Here is a 16451-nt window from a genome sequence, read left to right as displayed (position 1 = left end):
AAATGTGTCTTACAAATTTGTCACTTTCCTCACGCTCCTCTCCAGGTCAATGGGATGACTGCAATGGACTTATGATAAAACCAACTCCTACTAAGTCCAGCCAGTATTCAAGAACCTCTAGAAATAGAAGACCATCCATCCACTCATCCCATTTTTCTCCAAAAGAAATCATCTACAACAGGCCAGCTGGTATGTCTTTCTCGTTGTCACCTCAGTGCTCTTGCTTTTATGATTGTCCTACCAGGCAGCTTCTCCAAACCCAGCCACTCAGGCATCCCCCTCCATGCCCTGAATCCCACAGGAGATCTTTAGCGTATCCACATGGTGATACACCTCCCTCCACTGAGTGTGTACAGTCTTATAGGACATGCTGTTCTTTCAAGACGATTATGAAATTGGATCGATCGGCTCACTTACTAAATTATCAAGAGATTTAGGTCACTGCCTCAAAGAAACCAATATATGTGACTCTGTTAATGTATTTATAAATGTCAATACTATGTTGGTTCAGTACTCTGGTCTTGTTTACAACTAAAGCTGTTGTGGGGAAATAGCCATTGAACACATTCATATTGAAACTAGAACGATTCCTCTGAGTACTTTTCTCAAACTTGGATTTGTACTTTTCTGTTTAGATTTAAAACAAAAAAACAGAAAACAAAACTTAGTTTGGGGTAGAAAAAGGCTACAAGGGGTTAAAATTACTTACACATGTAATTCTCCAATACCTAAAGAAAATGACACACTTTAGGTTGCCTATGTTTAGAGCATTATACTAGATCAGGATAACAAAAGTCTTATATCCACCATTGACTTCTGATTTTCTAAATCATGTCTCTCTTGTGACTTAACACATTAGTGAATAAGATACAGATATAGCTACAGGGATTTGGGAGATATAATTAATCTTTAAAAGCTTTTATGAGATTTAAAAAAAAATTCTCTTTCTACTCCCTGAAAAATTAGAATACACTGCAAGTCAAATAAAACTCAAACCCCTCCTCGTGGTGAAGAGGACCCATGCCACCTGGTGCCTGCCTTCTGCTCTGATCTCCTGTGCCATACCCTCTACCACGTTCATTAGGCTCCAGTGCCACCGTTCTTATACTGGTTTCTCAAATGCGCCTTATTATGTCTAAGAATCATTATCAAGTCATACTGAATCGATAAAAATAAAAACATGGGAGGAACAGGCTTCTTCCTGCTTCGAGGCCATTGCTTTCGCTGTTCCCCTGGTTATTCCTGCCCCTGACTACTTCTCATTGCTCATGTCTCCAAAGGCAGCCCCTCCCTTCCCAGACAAGCTCTGTTGTGTGGTTCTGTGTCCTTTTCCTTTCCGTGTTTTTATTGTCTGAAATGTCCATTCACTTACTGGTTCGCTTGTTAATTTTTGTCTCCTGCTACTAGAATAGAAGCTCCGCGAGGGCAGGGACGTGTATGGTTCATCTCAAAATCTTACCCATTCAAAAAAGGCTCTGCTGTGCAGTGGGGATCCAATAACTGTATTTTAAAGTAAATAAATGAGTGGAGGAATGATTTGTGGACCATGATATTAGAAATATTGAGGGCTCACTAGCCTGATACTTAAGTGAAAGAAAGAGAGTGAGTCCTTCCCAAGCACATCGTTTACTAAAAGCTATACCTCAATTCTTTACAGGTCACTTAGTTTTTTATACTATCTAATTCAATCAGCCACATCTAAGAAGAAGAGCACAGAATATCTTATTTTGGAAGATCTGCTTTCATAAGTGTAGACTTCTGGTGTGCGATTAAGATGGCCTTCTGCCTTCATTTATGACTCAAAATAAAGAAACGTCAAGGTAAGACCACTTGCCCAGCCCATTCTTCCACAGGTGGGCATGGTAAATATTTTAGAAGTTCTGTTACATCCACTCAGTGACAAAACAGCACTCCAGTTCTGAGGGGTGAGTAAGCATGTTCCTCACATGCTTAGAACATAATGTGGACATCAGAACATGATATCTAACATCCTCTCACAGAAGAGTGACTGTAGGGTCCCTTCATTCCCTAGATAGTGGTACAGTTTCAGTTTTCACTGACTACGAAGAAGCTTCTCTTTAAATATTTAAGCATGGTTTCTATTCTGTCCAAGATGCTCTTCATGCCTTTCAAATATTTGTCAAGTTAAGACTCTACAAGGCCTGAGCGGCATGGGTGCAGGTAAAGCTCTACAGAACACAGTAACCATGGAAACGCCTACTTCTCATTTCAATTGCTGTCTCCTTGGAAGAAGAAGGGGGGAAAAAGTAAAACCCAGAGAGATGGAGCACTGGAGGCAGAGAAACAGGAAGACTTACAGGAGTGGGAATGTAAGAGGAAGCAGGCACAGACACACGGGCCCACGGCTTTCCTAGCTCAGTTCCCGTTAGCTAAAAATGTGAAAGCTGGCGGATGAAAAGGAAATCTATTTTTGAGAACATTGCATGGTTCTATAAGTCAGAAAAAAGTTTCAACCTGGCTATTTTTGTTGGATTCCCCTTGTGCACAGAGCCAAGTTTAAACACATTCAGTTACTCTGGAGGCATCAGTATGGATTGTTCAAGTTCAAAAAAACAAAACTCCTTTGCTTTCCAGTCACCTTGAGTCTGGGCACATGTCCCCAAAGAGCGGAGAGCTCTGCCCGGAGAGCCCAAACCACAGAAATGGCCCTGGGGCGGGAGCCTGTCAGCGCTCCCCGGGCAGGGTCAGCCTCACCGTGTTCAGTGGTGCAGCTGGCATGTAGCAGGACGGGATGGTTTTGGGACTCTGAGTCTCTCTCTCTTTTATATTCATGTGAAAGTCACAGGTGATTCACCTCACCCTGAGCTCAGAGAGCAGGAATGTAATCAGAATTGGAACAGAATCAAGTGGGATGGTGGGATGAATGATTCCTCACTGCCACCCCGACCCAGGAGCTAAACTTTGGGTACAAATAATGGGGGGGAAACAAGGTAGTAGCTTTTCTTCCTGATTTAGAAAGGAAGCATGATCAAAGACTGGAAATACATACATATACAATATATATTCAAGGATAGAGGATATAAAAGCCAATATCAAAGAAAGGACCAAGAGAATAATGGAGACCTGAGGAGAAGGCAGCATAAAACTGCATGTTAACAAAAAATATAGATAGAGCCTGAACTGGTTTGGCTCAGTGGATAGAGCTTCAGCCTGCAGACCGAAGGGTCCCAGGTTCAATTCCGGTCAAAATTTCGGGCACATCCCCAGTAGGGAGTTTGCAGGAGGCACCTGATTAATGTTTCTCTCTCATCAGTGTTTCTAACTCTCTATGCCTCTCCCCCTCCTCTCTGTAAAAAAAAAAAAAAAAAAAAAAAAAAAAAAAAAAAAAAAAAATCAATAATATATATATATATATAATTTTTTTAAAAAACAAAGAAATATAGATAGAATAGAAAATAAATTTCAAATAAAAATAGGTTATATTTGCATTTTCTAATGATTAGTGGGTTTGGGGGTTTTTTTTGTTTGTTTGTTTGTTTTGTTTTTTGGGGGTTTTTTTTGCCAAAACAAATTAAAAGGAAGAAGCAAAGGAAGGAAGAGAGAAAGGGTAAGTGGGAAGAAGGAAGAAAGGAAGGGCAGAGTTAAGTCAAGCTGTGTAATCTTTTAAGTAAAATTATTTTTTCTAAAAGGCATATTAACAAAAGGCAAAAAATTTTTGAGAACATTGCATGGTTCTATAAGTCAGAAAAAAGTTTCAACCTGGCTATTTTTGTTGGATTCCCCTTGTGCATAGAGCCAAGTTTAAATACTGATTCAGTTCATCTGGAGGCATCAGTATGGATTGTTCAAGTTCAAAAAAACAAAACTCCTTCCTTTCTAAATCAGGAAGAAAAGCATGAGTCTTTTATGGAAACAAATTGTCTAAACTTTCCCCCAAAGTCCATAATATAAACTTAACGACTGACTGAAAGAGGAAATTCTGAGCTCTTTATGTTGCCTTAATTTCCACTGGATTTCACTAAAATGAATATGTAAGAGGTATCAGTTATGATACTACCACTCAAAGGAAAGGTTCTCTCTCTTGAACAGGAGAGATTAAGTTCAAATAATAGATTCAAAGTGTTTTTCATTACAAGTCAACTAATTGTTCCCACATTATTTTAAAATTTTTAGTCCACTGCAGAATTGCTTCCAATAAATATCCTTAATAAATTTTACAAGGAAATGCCAATGACCATCAGATGAAAGTAGAAAGGGAGGTAGTAACGTATTGAGGTAGAAAAACAAAACAGATGTCCTCCCTCACCACCCACTTAGACAAAATTCACCTCCGTCCTAAGTGGACAATTATTAGCTGAGAATGTGCATTAGTTCATCATCTCCCTTAACCCCACCCATGCATCCAAACTTTCCCACAGACCTTCTCCCTTGATTTTTGCCCCTTTTGTACCACGTCTATGCAGTTATGTAACTGCTTGGATGCCTGGAATCAATTTCTGGGACTGATAACTCTTTGAGAATATCAAAAGCTGTTTCTCAGAATACTCTGAATTAGAATGTTCATGTGCTACCCAGCATTTAATGACATGTCTGACACCTGAATGACTGAAGCATTTGAGAGATGGTAAGTGATGTGTATATAAACACGCACACACTCAAAAAGAGTCAGAGTTTATCATTCTCTGATTTAAATACATATATGTGTGGCATAAAGAAGGTGTGTGTAACTTATATAATTGATGCCTAAAAGCTTGTCCTTGAGGCCCTAAGTAACTGACTCCATGTCTGGGGGCAGTACCTGGCGCTATGTGTCAGGTCTGTCACACAACAGCTACCCCTGGATGTTTCTTCTTAGAAAAGAAACAAATCCCGCCCCGGCCAGTGTGGCTCTGTTGGTTGAGCACCGTCCCGTACACTGAAAGGTCACCAGTTCGATTCCAGGTCAGGGCACATGCCAGGGTTTGGGGCTCAAAGAGACAGCCCATTGATGTATGTCTCTCATTTCTCTCTCTCTCTCTCTCTCTCTCTCTCTCTCTCTCTCTCTCTCTCTCTCTCTCTCCTCCCTCCCTCTCCTTCCCTCCTTCTCCCTCCCTTCTTCTCCCTCACCCTCTTCCTCTCTCTTTCTTCCTCACTAAAAATCAATAAAAACATATTTTTAAAAAGAAATAAATTCCTCCAACTTTATCAATCATCCCTTAAATTCATAAGTTCCTATCTTTATTTTGTTATATGTTAAAAAGCCTCTTAGAAAAATTAATTTTACTTGTAAGATCGCATAGCTTGAAGAGAATTAAAGTAGAAAAAAATAAAAAGATATCTGAAAGAAGTACAAAAGACTATGTCAGAATGTTAACAGATTTCTTCACTTAATGCCTTACCTAAATGACCACTTTTAACATTTAGGAGTATAGTATTGACCTGGAGGTACTGTTATCATCTATGGTATCTGTTATTTAAGATTCTTTATCTTAATCTGTCAAAAGGAAATTATGCATTAAAAGAATTCATTAATCATGCCCTAATGGCCAGTATGGCCCCATTAGTTGAGCATCGTTGGGCTGCATACTGGAGGCATCTGATCAATGTTTCTCACATCAATGTCTCTCTCTCTCTCTCTCTCTCTCTCTCTCTCTCTCTCTCTCTCTCTCTCTCTTTCTCTCCTCCAACCCTCCCTTTTGCTCTCTCTAAACTCAATTTAATATATATATATATATATATATATATATATATATCAAAAAAAGAATTCATTAATCAGAATAACTTGCATACTAAAATCCCCAAGTTGGTTTCATATGGTCTGTCTCACATGGATAGCAATGGATAATTCCATATTTTCATGAATACATCTAAGCAAATTAATAACTACTTAATTTCAAAGTCCAACTATAGTTCTCAAAAGCACAGCAGTCCAGTCTGTTATCTAGTTGCTAGTAAAATTCAAAGCAAAACATGTGTGTCTGCAAAAATATACCAATAAGTATTTTTCTTCCTTCTCCTTTCTGATGTTTAAAAAAATCGCAAGCTGATTTAAGTCAAAAGTGGTAAAGGAATGAAGTTATTCCTTCAGGCTTAGAGGATCCTGTGCCAAGTTTCATTTCTGGCTGCATATTTCTGACCAAGTTCAAGAGCCCCGAAAAGGAACACATAGAAAAGAAAATATCCCTTCACCCTCAGGAGAGCCGCATTCCTGGGGGCTGCGTGGGGCAGCGGCGCTGCCTGGAGGGGGTGTGCTCCTGGTGTTCGGTTTCCACTGGAGGATGCCTGCTCTCTCCACGAAGCTGAGGAGCAGCGCGGTGAGGTAATGGCTGTACCAGTTTCACTGGGTCATGCTCTCTCAGCACATTCTTCCTCCTCCTCCCTGAGAAGGTGCCGTAAACAAGTCATCCCGAAAGAGCTGCTACAGAGAATAAACAAACCCTAAATCTGAAATCTTGAGAACACTGGCTCTGCTCTTGGTATCTTGGTAGTCTAGACAGAACTAGGAGCTCAAAGCAGCCCAGACAGCCAGAAAGAAGCAGGTTATTTGACAGAAAGGGGGGGGGGGGGGGGGAAGACAGATAAAAAAGGAGAGAAACAAAGAAAATAAAATGAATGTAACCAAAATACTATTTTTTAAAAAGAGACTCCATTTTTAAATTGTTTAGGTCTCCAGATTTCCTGTAAGCAATTTTTCTGTTGGAGGTTTAAAAAAAATGTCCTTTCAGAAATGAAATACTATAGCAAGCTGTGAAATACTGTAAATTAGAATTAAGTAAACCATGTACCTCGGATCCTAACAGCTCTGGTAATATGCAAATCATGACTACAGACGGAAAGCTACGATAACCAGATACAGTGACCAGGAACTCAACGTGAACATACACACACAAATATAATATTCTTTATTGAAAGAAAGAAAAAAGGCCTTTGTTGTCTTTTCTGGGTGGGAGGATACTGTCCTGCGCACAGGGGGAGGGGTGACTGCGAGCCCCAGGATTTACAAATCCATAAAGATTCTACCAGAATGCACAGGCGTCTGCTGCCCAGTGAAAGGCTGTTCTGTGTCCCCGTCTGGTCAAAGAGGGTAATATTCCTCCTGGGCATTCCGAGTAGCTTTTATTTATTTAATCTTCTTTCATGGCCAAAAAAAATGCATAATTGCACCCAGTGAAATGACAGGGTGACAGCTCTGCTTCAGGCCGCCGGTACCTGCAGCCCGGCCCGGCTGTGGCACACCCGGGCTCACATAAAGGGCGTTGTTCTCCGCCGCCTCAACTCCACGCTGTCCCTGCCTCTCCGAGTGGCCGTTTTCAAATACTTAACACCTTTCCCATGGAAGCTGGTTCCTTACCAACAGTCATCAATCGCCCTGCCGCGAATCAAAATTACACACCATAACAATCTCCCTTTGTTTGCACTGCAGAGTCATCTACACCGTGATTCCCAAACCCTGAGAGATGAATTTAAAAAGATTGGTGCTTTATGATCCACTCCCTTTTGTAATATCATATATCTATAGATAGATAGATATAGATAGATATATAGATATAGATAGAGATAGATATAGAGATAGAGATAGATATATAGATAGATAGATAGATATGGAATAGCACATGTGTGTACATGCATGTTGTGTGTATAAGTGCACATGTGTGCATGAGTGAGTGTATGTATGTCTATGCATTGACACACAAACCTTCCACACTGAGTCCGTGTTAAAGGGCCTCTGTCCTCAGCATCATGCTAGGGATGCACAGCAGAGAGCACACGGCGACTGTTACCAACAGGCTTGTTGCCAATGAGAGCTTTTTCTTTTCTGACAAAGCCCCCGGCAGTGTGACGTCCATTTCCAGTTCCCAAGGCATTTTTTTTGGACCCTATCTGCTCTGCTACCCTCCCCGCCCCCGCCCCCGCCCCCGGCCCCACCCCTCTCACACACCCGTTCTTCTTCACATGTTCTTCCTTCCACAAAAGCCAAGGCTGGGGAAGGAGGGCACGCCGCACTGCAGCCTCCAAAACGGGCCTTTATATATATATATATATATGAAAAAGATGTACAGCAACGCCCCTCCCGCCCCATGGCTTACAGGGGAAGGCTGTGGAGGCTCAAGCTCCCGCCCTCTCATCCGACCAGACATTGATTTTTTTTTCATTTTCCTGAAAATTATAAATACGTATAGATCCTCCTTCCCAGCTGTTTCTGGGAGAATCGCAGGGAAATGATGTCCAGTGGACAGGCTGCCTCTCCCCATCCCTCCGCGGGCAGCCCCTGCAGCCGATGCCCAGAGCCACCTCCCGCCTCCAGCCCATTATCTTCTCATAGTCCGCCCCGCCGTCCCCGCCGGTCACTGAGCTCCGGACAGGTGTCCCCCCCGCGGTGCACCCGGCGGGTCCAGGGTGCCCACCTACCCGCTCCCGCACCCGCAGCGTCCCGGCCCCGCGGGCACCTGGGCGGCCGGAGCTCCTGAGGCGGCTCCGCCACCTGTGCCCGCTGCCCGGCGCCGGGGACCGGACACCCCTCCCCTCCCCACCCGGTCCCCTCCCCTCCCCGTCCCTTCCCCACCCCGTATCCCCATCCCCTCCCCGTATCCCCATCCCCTCCCCGTATCCCCATCCCCTCCCCGTATCCCCATCCCCTCCCCGTATCCCCATCCCCTCCCCGTATCCCCATCCCCTCCCCGTATCCCCATCCCCTCCCCGTATCCCCATCCCCTCCCCGTATCCCCATCCCCTCCCCGTATCCCCATCCCCTCCCCGTATCCCCATCCCCTCCCCGTATCCCCATCCCCTCCCCGTATCCCCATCCCCTCCCCGTATCCCCATCCCCTCCCCGTATCCCCATCCCCTCCCCGTATCCCCATCCCCTCCCCGTATCCCCATCCCCTCCCCGTATCCCCATCCCCTCCCCGTATCCCCATCCCCTCCCCGTATCCCCATCCCCTCCCCGTATCCCCATCCCCTCCCCGTATCCCCATCCCCTCCCCGTATCCCCATCCCCTCCCCGTATCCCCATCCCCTCCCCGTATCCCCATCCCCTCCCCGTATCCCCATCCCCTCCCCGTATCCCCATCCCCTCCCCGTATCCCCATCCCCTCCCCGTATCCCCATCCCCTCCCCGTATCCCCATCCCCTCCCCGTATCCCCATCCCCTCCCCGTATCCCCATCCCCCGGTCTCGGGCTGCAGCCCCGGACGGCCGCCCGGAGAGGCGCCGGGACGGACCGGGCACGGCTCTTACCTGGCGCGGGTCCGGGTGCCCCGCGGTCGCCGCCCCGGCGCCGGGTCCTCGGACCTAACGCCCCGGGGGCAGTGGGGCGGAGGCGGGGCAGGGGAGGGAGGAGGAGAAGGGAACGATGGAGAAAGGAGCGGAGGAGAGAAAATAGAGCGAGAGGAGGAGGAGGATGCTGCTGCCGCCGCGGCGCCCAGGAGAACCCGCGCCGCCCGAGCGTCCGGCCCGAGTGCGCGCCGCCCCGCCCCTCCGGCCCGCCCCCAGCCCGTCAGGCCCCGCCCCCGCCCCTCAGGCCCCACCTCTCCGCCGCTGGTCCCAGCCCGTCAGGCCCCGCCCCCGCCCCTCAGGCCCCACCCCTCCGCCGCTGGTCCCGGCCCCTCAGGCCCCGCCCCCGCCCCTCAGGCCCCACCCCTCCGCCGCTGGTCCCGGCCCCTCAGGCCCCGCCCCCGCCCCTCAGGCCCCGCCCCCGCCCCTCAGGCCCCACCCCTCCGCCGCTGGTCCCGGCCCCTCAGGCCCCGCCCCCGCCCCTCAGGCCCCACCCCTCCGCCGCTGGTCCCGGCCCCTCAGGCCCCGCCCCCGCCCCTCAGGCCCCGCCCCCGCCCCTCAGGCCCCACCTCTCCGCCGCTGGTCCCAGCCCCTCAGGCCCCGCCCCCGCCCCTCAGGCCCCACCTCTCCGCCGCTGGTCCCAGCCCCTCAGGCCCCGCCCCCGCCCCTCAGGCCCCACCTCTCCGCCGCTGGTCCCAGCCCCTCAGGCCCCGCCCCCGCCCCTCAGGCCCCACCTCTCCGCCGCTGGTCCCAGCCCCTCAGGCCCCGCCCCCGCCCCTCAGGCCCCGCCCCCGCCGCTGGTCCCCGCCGCAGTGTCCGGCCTCCTGCCCAGCCGCCGCCGCCGCCGCCGCCGCCGCCGGTACCCGGAGGGGAGCGGCCACTGCGCCCCGGGGCGGGCCCTGCGAGCCCCTCTCCCCTCCTCCTCCACCACCGGCCAGGGAGACAGCGCCCTGGGGACCCTGGGGATAAAGGCGCCCAGCACCCTGGGGAAGTCAGCATGAGTCTCTGGGGGCGGGGGGAGCCCCCAAACACGATCCTCCCTCTACAGCGCGGGGCAGGGTCTGGCGCCGCTCCGCGGAGAAGCCTCGCTGGCCTGGGCCTCCACAATCCTCACATCAGCCGCACCCAGACCTGCAGAGGAGAACTGGGGGGGTCAGGGGGAAAGGAATACCTGTTGCCAACACTGAAGAAGGACCGGCGGCTGAGAGCTCAGAGGATTAGACACATCCCAGTTCCCTCACTAATTAGACACATGCATTCACTTATTCATTCGACAGAGGCTCATCATCACCTATTGTTTCAGGCCTTGCTCTAGGCATTGTGGAGACATCTGTAAATAAAGCGGCCCCCTTCCTCCCCCGAAACCACCCGCAAAAAAAAAAAAAAGGAATAAATAAATAAATAATAAAATAAAAATAAAAATAAAAATCCCTGCCTTCGTGGACATTGCATTCTAGAGAGCCAGAGGCATGACGCCGAGGCCGCTCACTTAATCTAAATCTCGGTGCATGCATGTGTCAGAGGAGGATTTAGAATGTCAGCCCTGCCCCTCTGGCATGTCTCCTATGATGATACAATGAGATAATGAAGGAGAGTCTGTGAAGATGGAGAGTGATAGGCGTATAAATGAATAGAGAGCACAGAAAATGTTGACTTTGAAATGTCACCGTTGAAGAAACCCATCTCGTAAATACTCTGAAAGCGGACGGAGAAGACAGATGATCCCCTACCATGGAATGTTCTGGTCAGAGAGCTGTGAGTAAGGGAGGTAAGATGCAACTTAGAATTACTTCAGGTTGCGTCCTGGCAAGGTGTTTTCCTGGTTGCCCAAGCTGGGGAGGTGTGGCTTGTATTGCCTAACCAGTGCTGGTGACACAGAAGCTATAAATCTGATTTTATCCTTGAAACCAGCCATGGAATCATAGATAGAACCATTGAACTTCTTAGGCACTTGGTCCAGTTCCCTCCATTTTCAGATGGAAAAAGAGACCCGCTGATGGAATTAGAAATTGAAACGGAGCAAGATGTGAAACCCTAGCATCCGAAGTCACACCCATGCTGTGTGTGTGCTGTCCCTCCACCCAGCTGCATCCTGGTGCCTGTGACAATGGCAGTGAGGCTGGAAGTGTCAGGGCTCCCACCCCAAGTAGCAGGGACATGGGAGGAGTTAGAGGTCTGCCTCAGAACGTGGCCTGACTGAGAAAAGGGGGTTTTTCGGAGACTATGAAATGATTAATAGCATATGGATGGAAGGAAGGAATAAGAAACCTGCTGTAGTGTTAACAGTTGACATTCGAACCCTGGCCTGCTCTGTGGGTATTCATTGAAAGGATCTCTTCAATCCTGGGTAGTCAGTTAGTGAGTGTTTCTCATTTCCTATCAGTTCTGTGCTATTGGACACAAGAACTCATTCCAAAAGGAACGTGCTCCTTCAGCCTGCCTTCCCTTCAGGCAGAATTCCCCTGGGTCTCTGCATCCACTCTGAGCTTAAAGTAGGCAGATATCACTTCAGGCTCCAGCCTGCCCAACCTCACTGTTGCAAAACCAAAATATTGTTTTGATATTTCTAGCTTTAAAAAAAAATAATTTCTCTCCTGTCCAACACATGGTTAATTTTGCTAAATACTAGTAGCTCATTTGCACTTAAAATGATGTGCAATCTGGAATTGTTCAAGTATATATATATATATATATACATATATATATATGTATATATATATATATATGACTTCACATATATATGATTAATTTTTAATTTGCATTTTAAGTTTCTTTCTTACTGATTTTTTGTTGTTAATCCCAAGGATTCCCCCCCCCCCCCATTGACTCTAAAGAGAGTAGAAGGAAGGGGGAGACAGTGAGAAACATTGATATGAGAGAGTCACATCAACTGGTTAAACCCTCCCCCCGCCTCCCCATCACCACCACCACACACACCACGACTAGGGCTGGGGATGGAGCCTGCAACTGAAGTGCATGCCTTTGACAGAAATCACACCCAGGACCCTCCAGTCCCTGGCCAATGCTTTATTTACGGAGACAAACTGGTTAGAGCCCTACTGGTTTTCTGTTAGCTTGTTTTGAGGGCTAGGTGTTGAAATCTCCCAATGTGATTCGTTTTTCTTATTATTTTAGAAATGTTTTCTTTACATATTTGAGGCTATGCTAAACACATTCAGAATGATCATATATTCTTGGTTGACTGGCTATTTTATAATTATGAAATACTAGAGGCTTGGTGCAGGAAATTTGTACACGGGTAGAGTCCCTAGCAGAGGCCTGCCAGGGCCTGCCTTTGATCCATGCCTCCCCCTGGTGGACAGTGCACATCATAGCTAGTGATCAAACTTTTAGTCACATTCCCAAAGGGACATTTTGCCTATATATATATATATATATATATATATATAGAGAGAGAGAGAGAGAGAGAGAGAGAGAGAGAGAGAGAGAGAGAGAGAGAGAGAGAGAGAGAGAAACTTGAGGCCCAGTGCACGAAATCCATGAGGGGGTTGGGTCCCACAGCCTGGCCATCAGGGCTCCTTGATGAATCGCCCCAAAGAGGTAAGCTGGAGCCATGGGAACCGCCTCCACGCCGCGCACGTAGCATCAAGTCCCGCCCACCCATGCACACACGCAGCCCCGCCCACCCACGGGTGCCCACTGAGCACACAGCCTCCTGGTGATCGCTCCTCACAGCGTGAGGGCATCATGACCACACAGACTTTTATTAATAGGATTCCTGTTTTTTGTAGTAATGTCTTAGCACCTCCTTCATCTCATATTAGTACAGCTCCATCAGCTTCCTTTCGGCTAGCGTTCACATGGTAAATCCTTTTCCATTCTCTTTCTTTTTAGTCCTTTTATGTCCTTTTAAGTCAGGAGAAATGTGGATGTAACATTGTGTGAGTTTTGTTCTATTTCCAGACTGGCAATTTTGATCAGTTTTGTCTGTTTCCATTTATTATAATTCATTTACTTTGGATTTTAAATCTACCATCTTATTATCTGTTTGATAGTTTTTCAAGTTGCTTTATCTCTCTTCCTTCCTTTATTCCCTTTACCTTGACTAACTGTTTTTATTTCATATTACTTCCATAACATTGTTAGCTGTACAGTCATTTATTGGCCATTGGGTGGTTATGCTAGTGACTACAACCTGCATGCATCCATTTCCCACTTCCTGGAAATGTGAGAAACTTAGAACACTATAATTCCAATTATATCCTTCTGATGCATGTGCAATTTTCACACATTTTATTTCTCTGGATATTTTAAACTCCAAAAGACCTTATTATTGTTGTTGTTTTTATATATCAATATTCATTTGGAACTATTTTCATGCAGATCTATGTTTATATTTTATCCAGCTCATTTAAATATATATATATATATATATATATATATATATATATATATATATATATATATACTTTTTATTGATTCCAAAAAGGAAGGGAGAGGGGGGAGAGAGAGAGAGAGAGAGAGAGAGAGAGAGAGAGAGAGAGAGAGAGAGAGAGAGATATCAGTGATGAGAAAGAATCATTGATTGGCTGCCTCCTGCATGCCCCCTATTGGGGATTGAGCCAGAAACCTGAGCTTGGGCCCTGACTGAGAATTGAACCGTGACCTCCTGGTTCTTAGGTGGATGCTCAACACTGAGCCACACCGGCCAGGCAATAGCTCTTTTCATCCTTCTTGGAGATAGAGTCGGTCTACAATCAAGTATTCTACAATTACTGTAAGGTGAAGTCTTTAGCATTCTTTTTCATTATCCAGGCGAGTATTTCTATGGAAGCAGGATTACTTATGTATAGATTACCTGCAGTAAACATAACCAAATAAAAATACTTTGGGCAGAAAAGGATGTAATACAGTATATAAAATATTAACTCATTTTAGACTAGGTAGAGTATGGGTACAGGCCTGGCCTTCAAATAAGAACGAGAAAATCACTTCTGGATGGGTCAGTTAGGAGAGCTTTAACAGATAGCACAACTATAAACCCGGAAATCATGAAGCTGCTATTGTCATTAATGAATAGAAAAATGTTGCTCTAAGTGGGATCCAGTTATCAGGGAACCACTTGCTCAAACCACCACTGCCTCTTGTCAACCATGCAGCCAGTGAGAGAAGCAGAAAAACTCAGCACTTCCTCAACTACACTACGCTAGTCAGCAGCGAGAGCCCAATTAGCCACTTCGCTCCTTTCTAAACGACAGGAGGTATGGTAGGAAACTTCTAGAACCCCGTGTGTCTCCTTTGGTTTTCTGGACTCTGCAGTGTGATGGCAGGATGAGGTTGAAATAAGTGCTGGGTGTCAATTTATCACACCGAAATTGATTAAACTGCAATGCGTAAGCGACTGGTTCTCCAAATATGAGTCATGGTGATTTAGTTCTTCTCAATGCTCTCTATAACACAGCACTCCAAAAGAATAATAATGAGACATTGTGATAGAGAGTTAATAAACCTTCACTTGTGCAAAATAACACCCTCTCTCCTCTCTCTCTCTCTCTCTCTCTCTCTCTCTCTCTCTCTCTCTCTCTCTCTCTCTCTTTCTCTCTTTCTTCCCCCCACCCCAAGGATACTCTCTCACTGATCAAACACCATCTGGCTGCCCCTCCCACTTTGCAGGGCATTGTGTTCGCTAACATAAAATGCCGTCATTCTTGGGAAGTGGCATTGCTGTCTTGCTGTCGCACAGGATACCATAAGCCATGGCTGCCAAGAGAAGCAGGGGTGCCCCTCCACGCTGCCCCAGGTGCTGAGAAGCCAACTGTAACAGCGCAGTGGGCAGCACCGCGGGGCTGTTCTTACCCTTGGCCAGGGAGTCAGACATACCAGCACCATTGTACTGGAAAAGGCACAAGGTCAACTCTCCTTACACGGAAGCCAGTTTGCCCCAAGGCCAAAAAGGGATCATTCAGACGTTTTTGTATTTTTCCATCAACAAACAACAGTACTTTTGTGCTGCATTTCACTAGCCCTGAGTTATGGTGATTGCTACTGAGCATGCTCAGACTCTGGGCGATGTTGGTGAAGTTTTAACCCACCTCCAGTTCTGCAGGAAAAGATTCAAGCTCTGCAGCAGCTGCCTATTCATGTTCCTTATGCAAAGTAATGCTGTTAATACTTGAAGCAAAAGAAATAATGCGTACACAGATATCTCAATTTTCTAACACATTCTAGATCTTTTATACTGTCTTTCCAACTTCTCAGACTCTCCTTGCAAGCTCACATACACACACACACACACACACACACACACACACACACACAGTCTCCACTCCAAACACCAATCCATACTTATAGGATGACCTCATACTTAAAGGAGCCAATGTAATTAAGAAAAGTGTTTCCTGTTTGAGTGCCATTTTTCAAAAATCATAATACTTGACAAGGTCATAAGATAAGGCTTTCAAATATCTAGAGGCCAAATAATTTTTCAGTGACTGCTGTAGTACTCTGAATGAGTCCCTGTGTTTTCATTACTGGGATTGAGAAACGCAGAGATAAATGTAGCTTACCATCGATCAAAGAACACCAGATGTCTCCTAGTCATGTATGCTGCCCCCACCAGTCCAGTGCCATTTCATTGTGAAATTTCTAAGGAATAATAGGAAAAAAAAACCCACACAATTCAGTAACTGTGCTATCTTCTAAAATATATTGTATATTTAAAGGCATAATATTATTTCTCAAATTAAAGCAGTAAAATATAACACTCGTCCCTTGAACAGTGAATCAAAATATTTGTAAATCATTTATTTTCATTGATCTCCTTTCACATGAAGAATTCAGAACTGCCCATTTAAAAACAGTAAATTAATTTTTCTTTAAATATAATAGAATATACTCATACTCTACTATGGGATAATTTTTATTATTTATATCAAACTGAATTCCAAGCCACCATTTGAAATCTTGACCAAGCTGCATTTAGTATATTATTTACTGCCCAACTCTTCAAACTTCTTTTTTTTTTTTTTTAAGAAATATTTTATTGATTTTTTACAGAGAGGAAGGGAGAGGAATAGAAAGTCAGTTTTTACAAAGAGAAACATTGATCAGCTGCTTCCTGCACACCCCGCACTGGGAATGTGCCAGCAACCGAGGTTCATGCCCTTGACTGGAATCGAACCCGGGACCCCTTAGTCTGTAGGCCGATGCTCCATCCACTGAGCCAAACCAGTTTCGGCAAACTTCATTTTTTTTTTTTAATAAATAAGTTATTTCCA

At 45.9% G+C, this 16451-nt stretch overlaps 1 protein-coding gene across 29 annotated transcripts in view; it reads right to left on the bottom strand.

The window, feature by feature from the left end:
• MAP2 (microtubule associated protein 2) overlaps nucleotides 1-9399 on the bottom strand; it is a 223386-nt gene extending 213987 nt beyond the window's left edge. For 27 of the 29 annotated variants that reach the window (XM_084892947.1, XM_084892936.1, XM_084892963.1 and 24 more), the window contains exon 1: nucleotides 9178-9389. The gene's annotated coding sequence lies outside the window, so the exon portion shown is untranslated. Of the gene's footprint in view, nucleotides 1-9177 lie in introns of all 29 variants that reach the window. The other 2 variants (XM_084892944.1, XM_084892945.1) reach the window with 1 other exon arrangement.
• Between the last annotated feature and the right edge of the window lie 7052 nt (nucleotides 9400-16451).

This window comes from Pipistrellus hanaki, assembly GCF_964339955.1.
Source record: "Pipistrellus hanaki genome assembly, chromosome: 8".
Lineage (NCBI taxonomy): Eukaryota > Metazoa > Chordata > Mammalia > Chiroptera > Vespertilionidae > Pipistrellus > Pipistrellus hanaki.
Note: the sequence above shows the minus strand (reverse complement) of the source record. Positions and strands in the feature narration are given on the sequence as shown.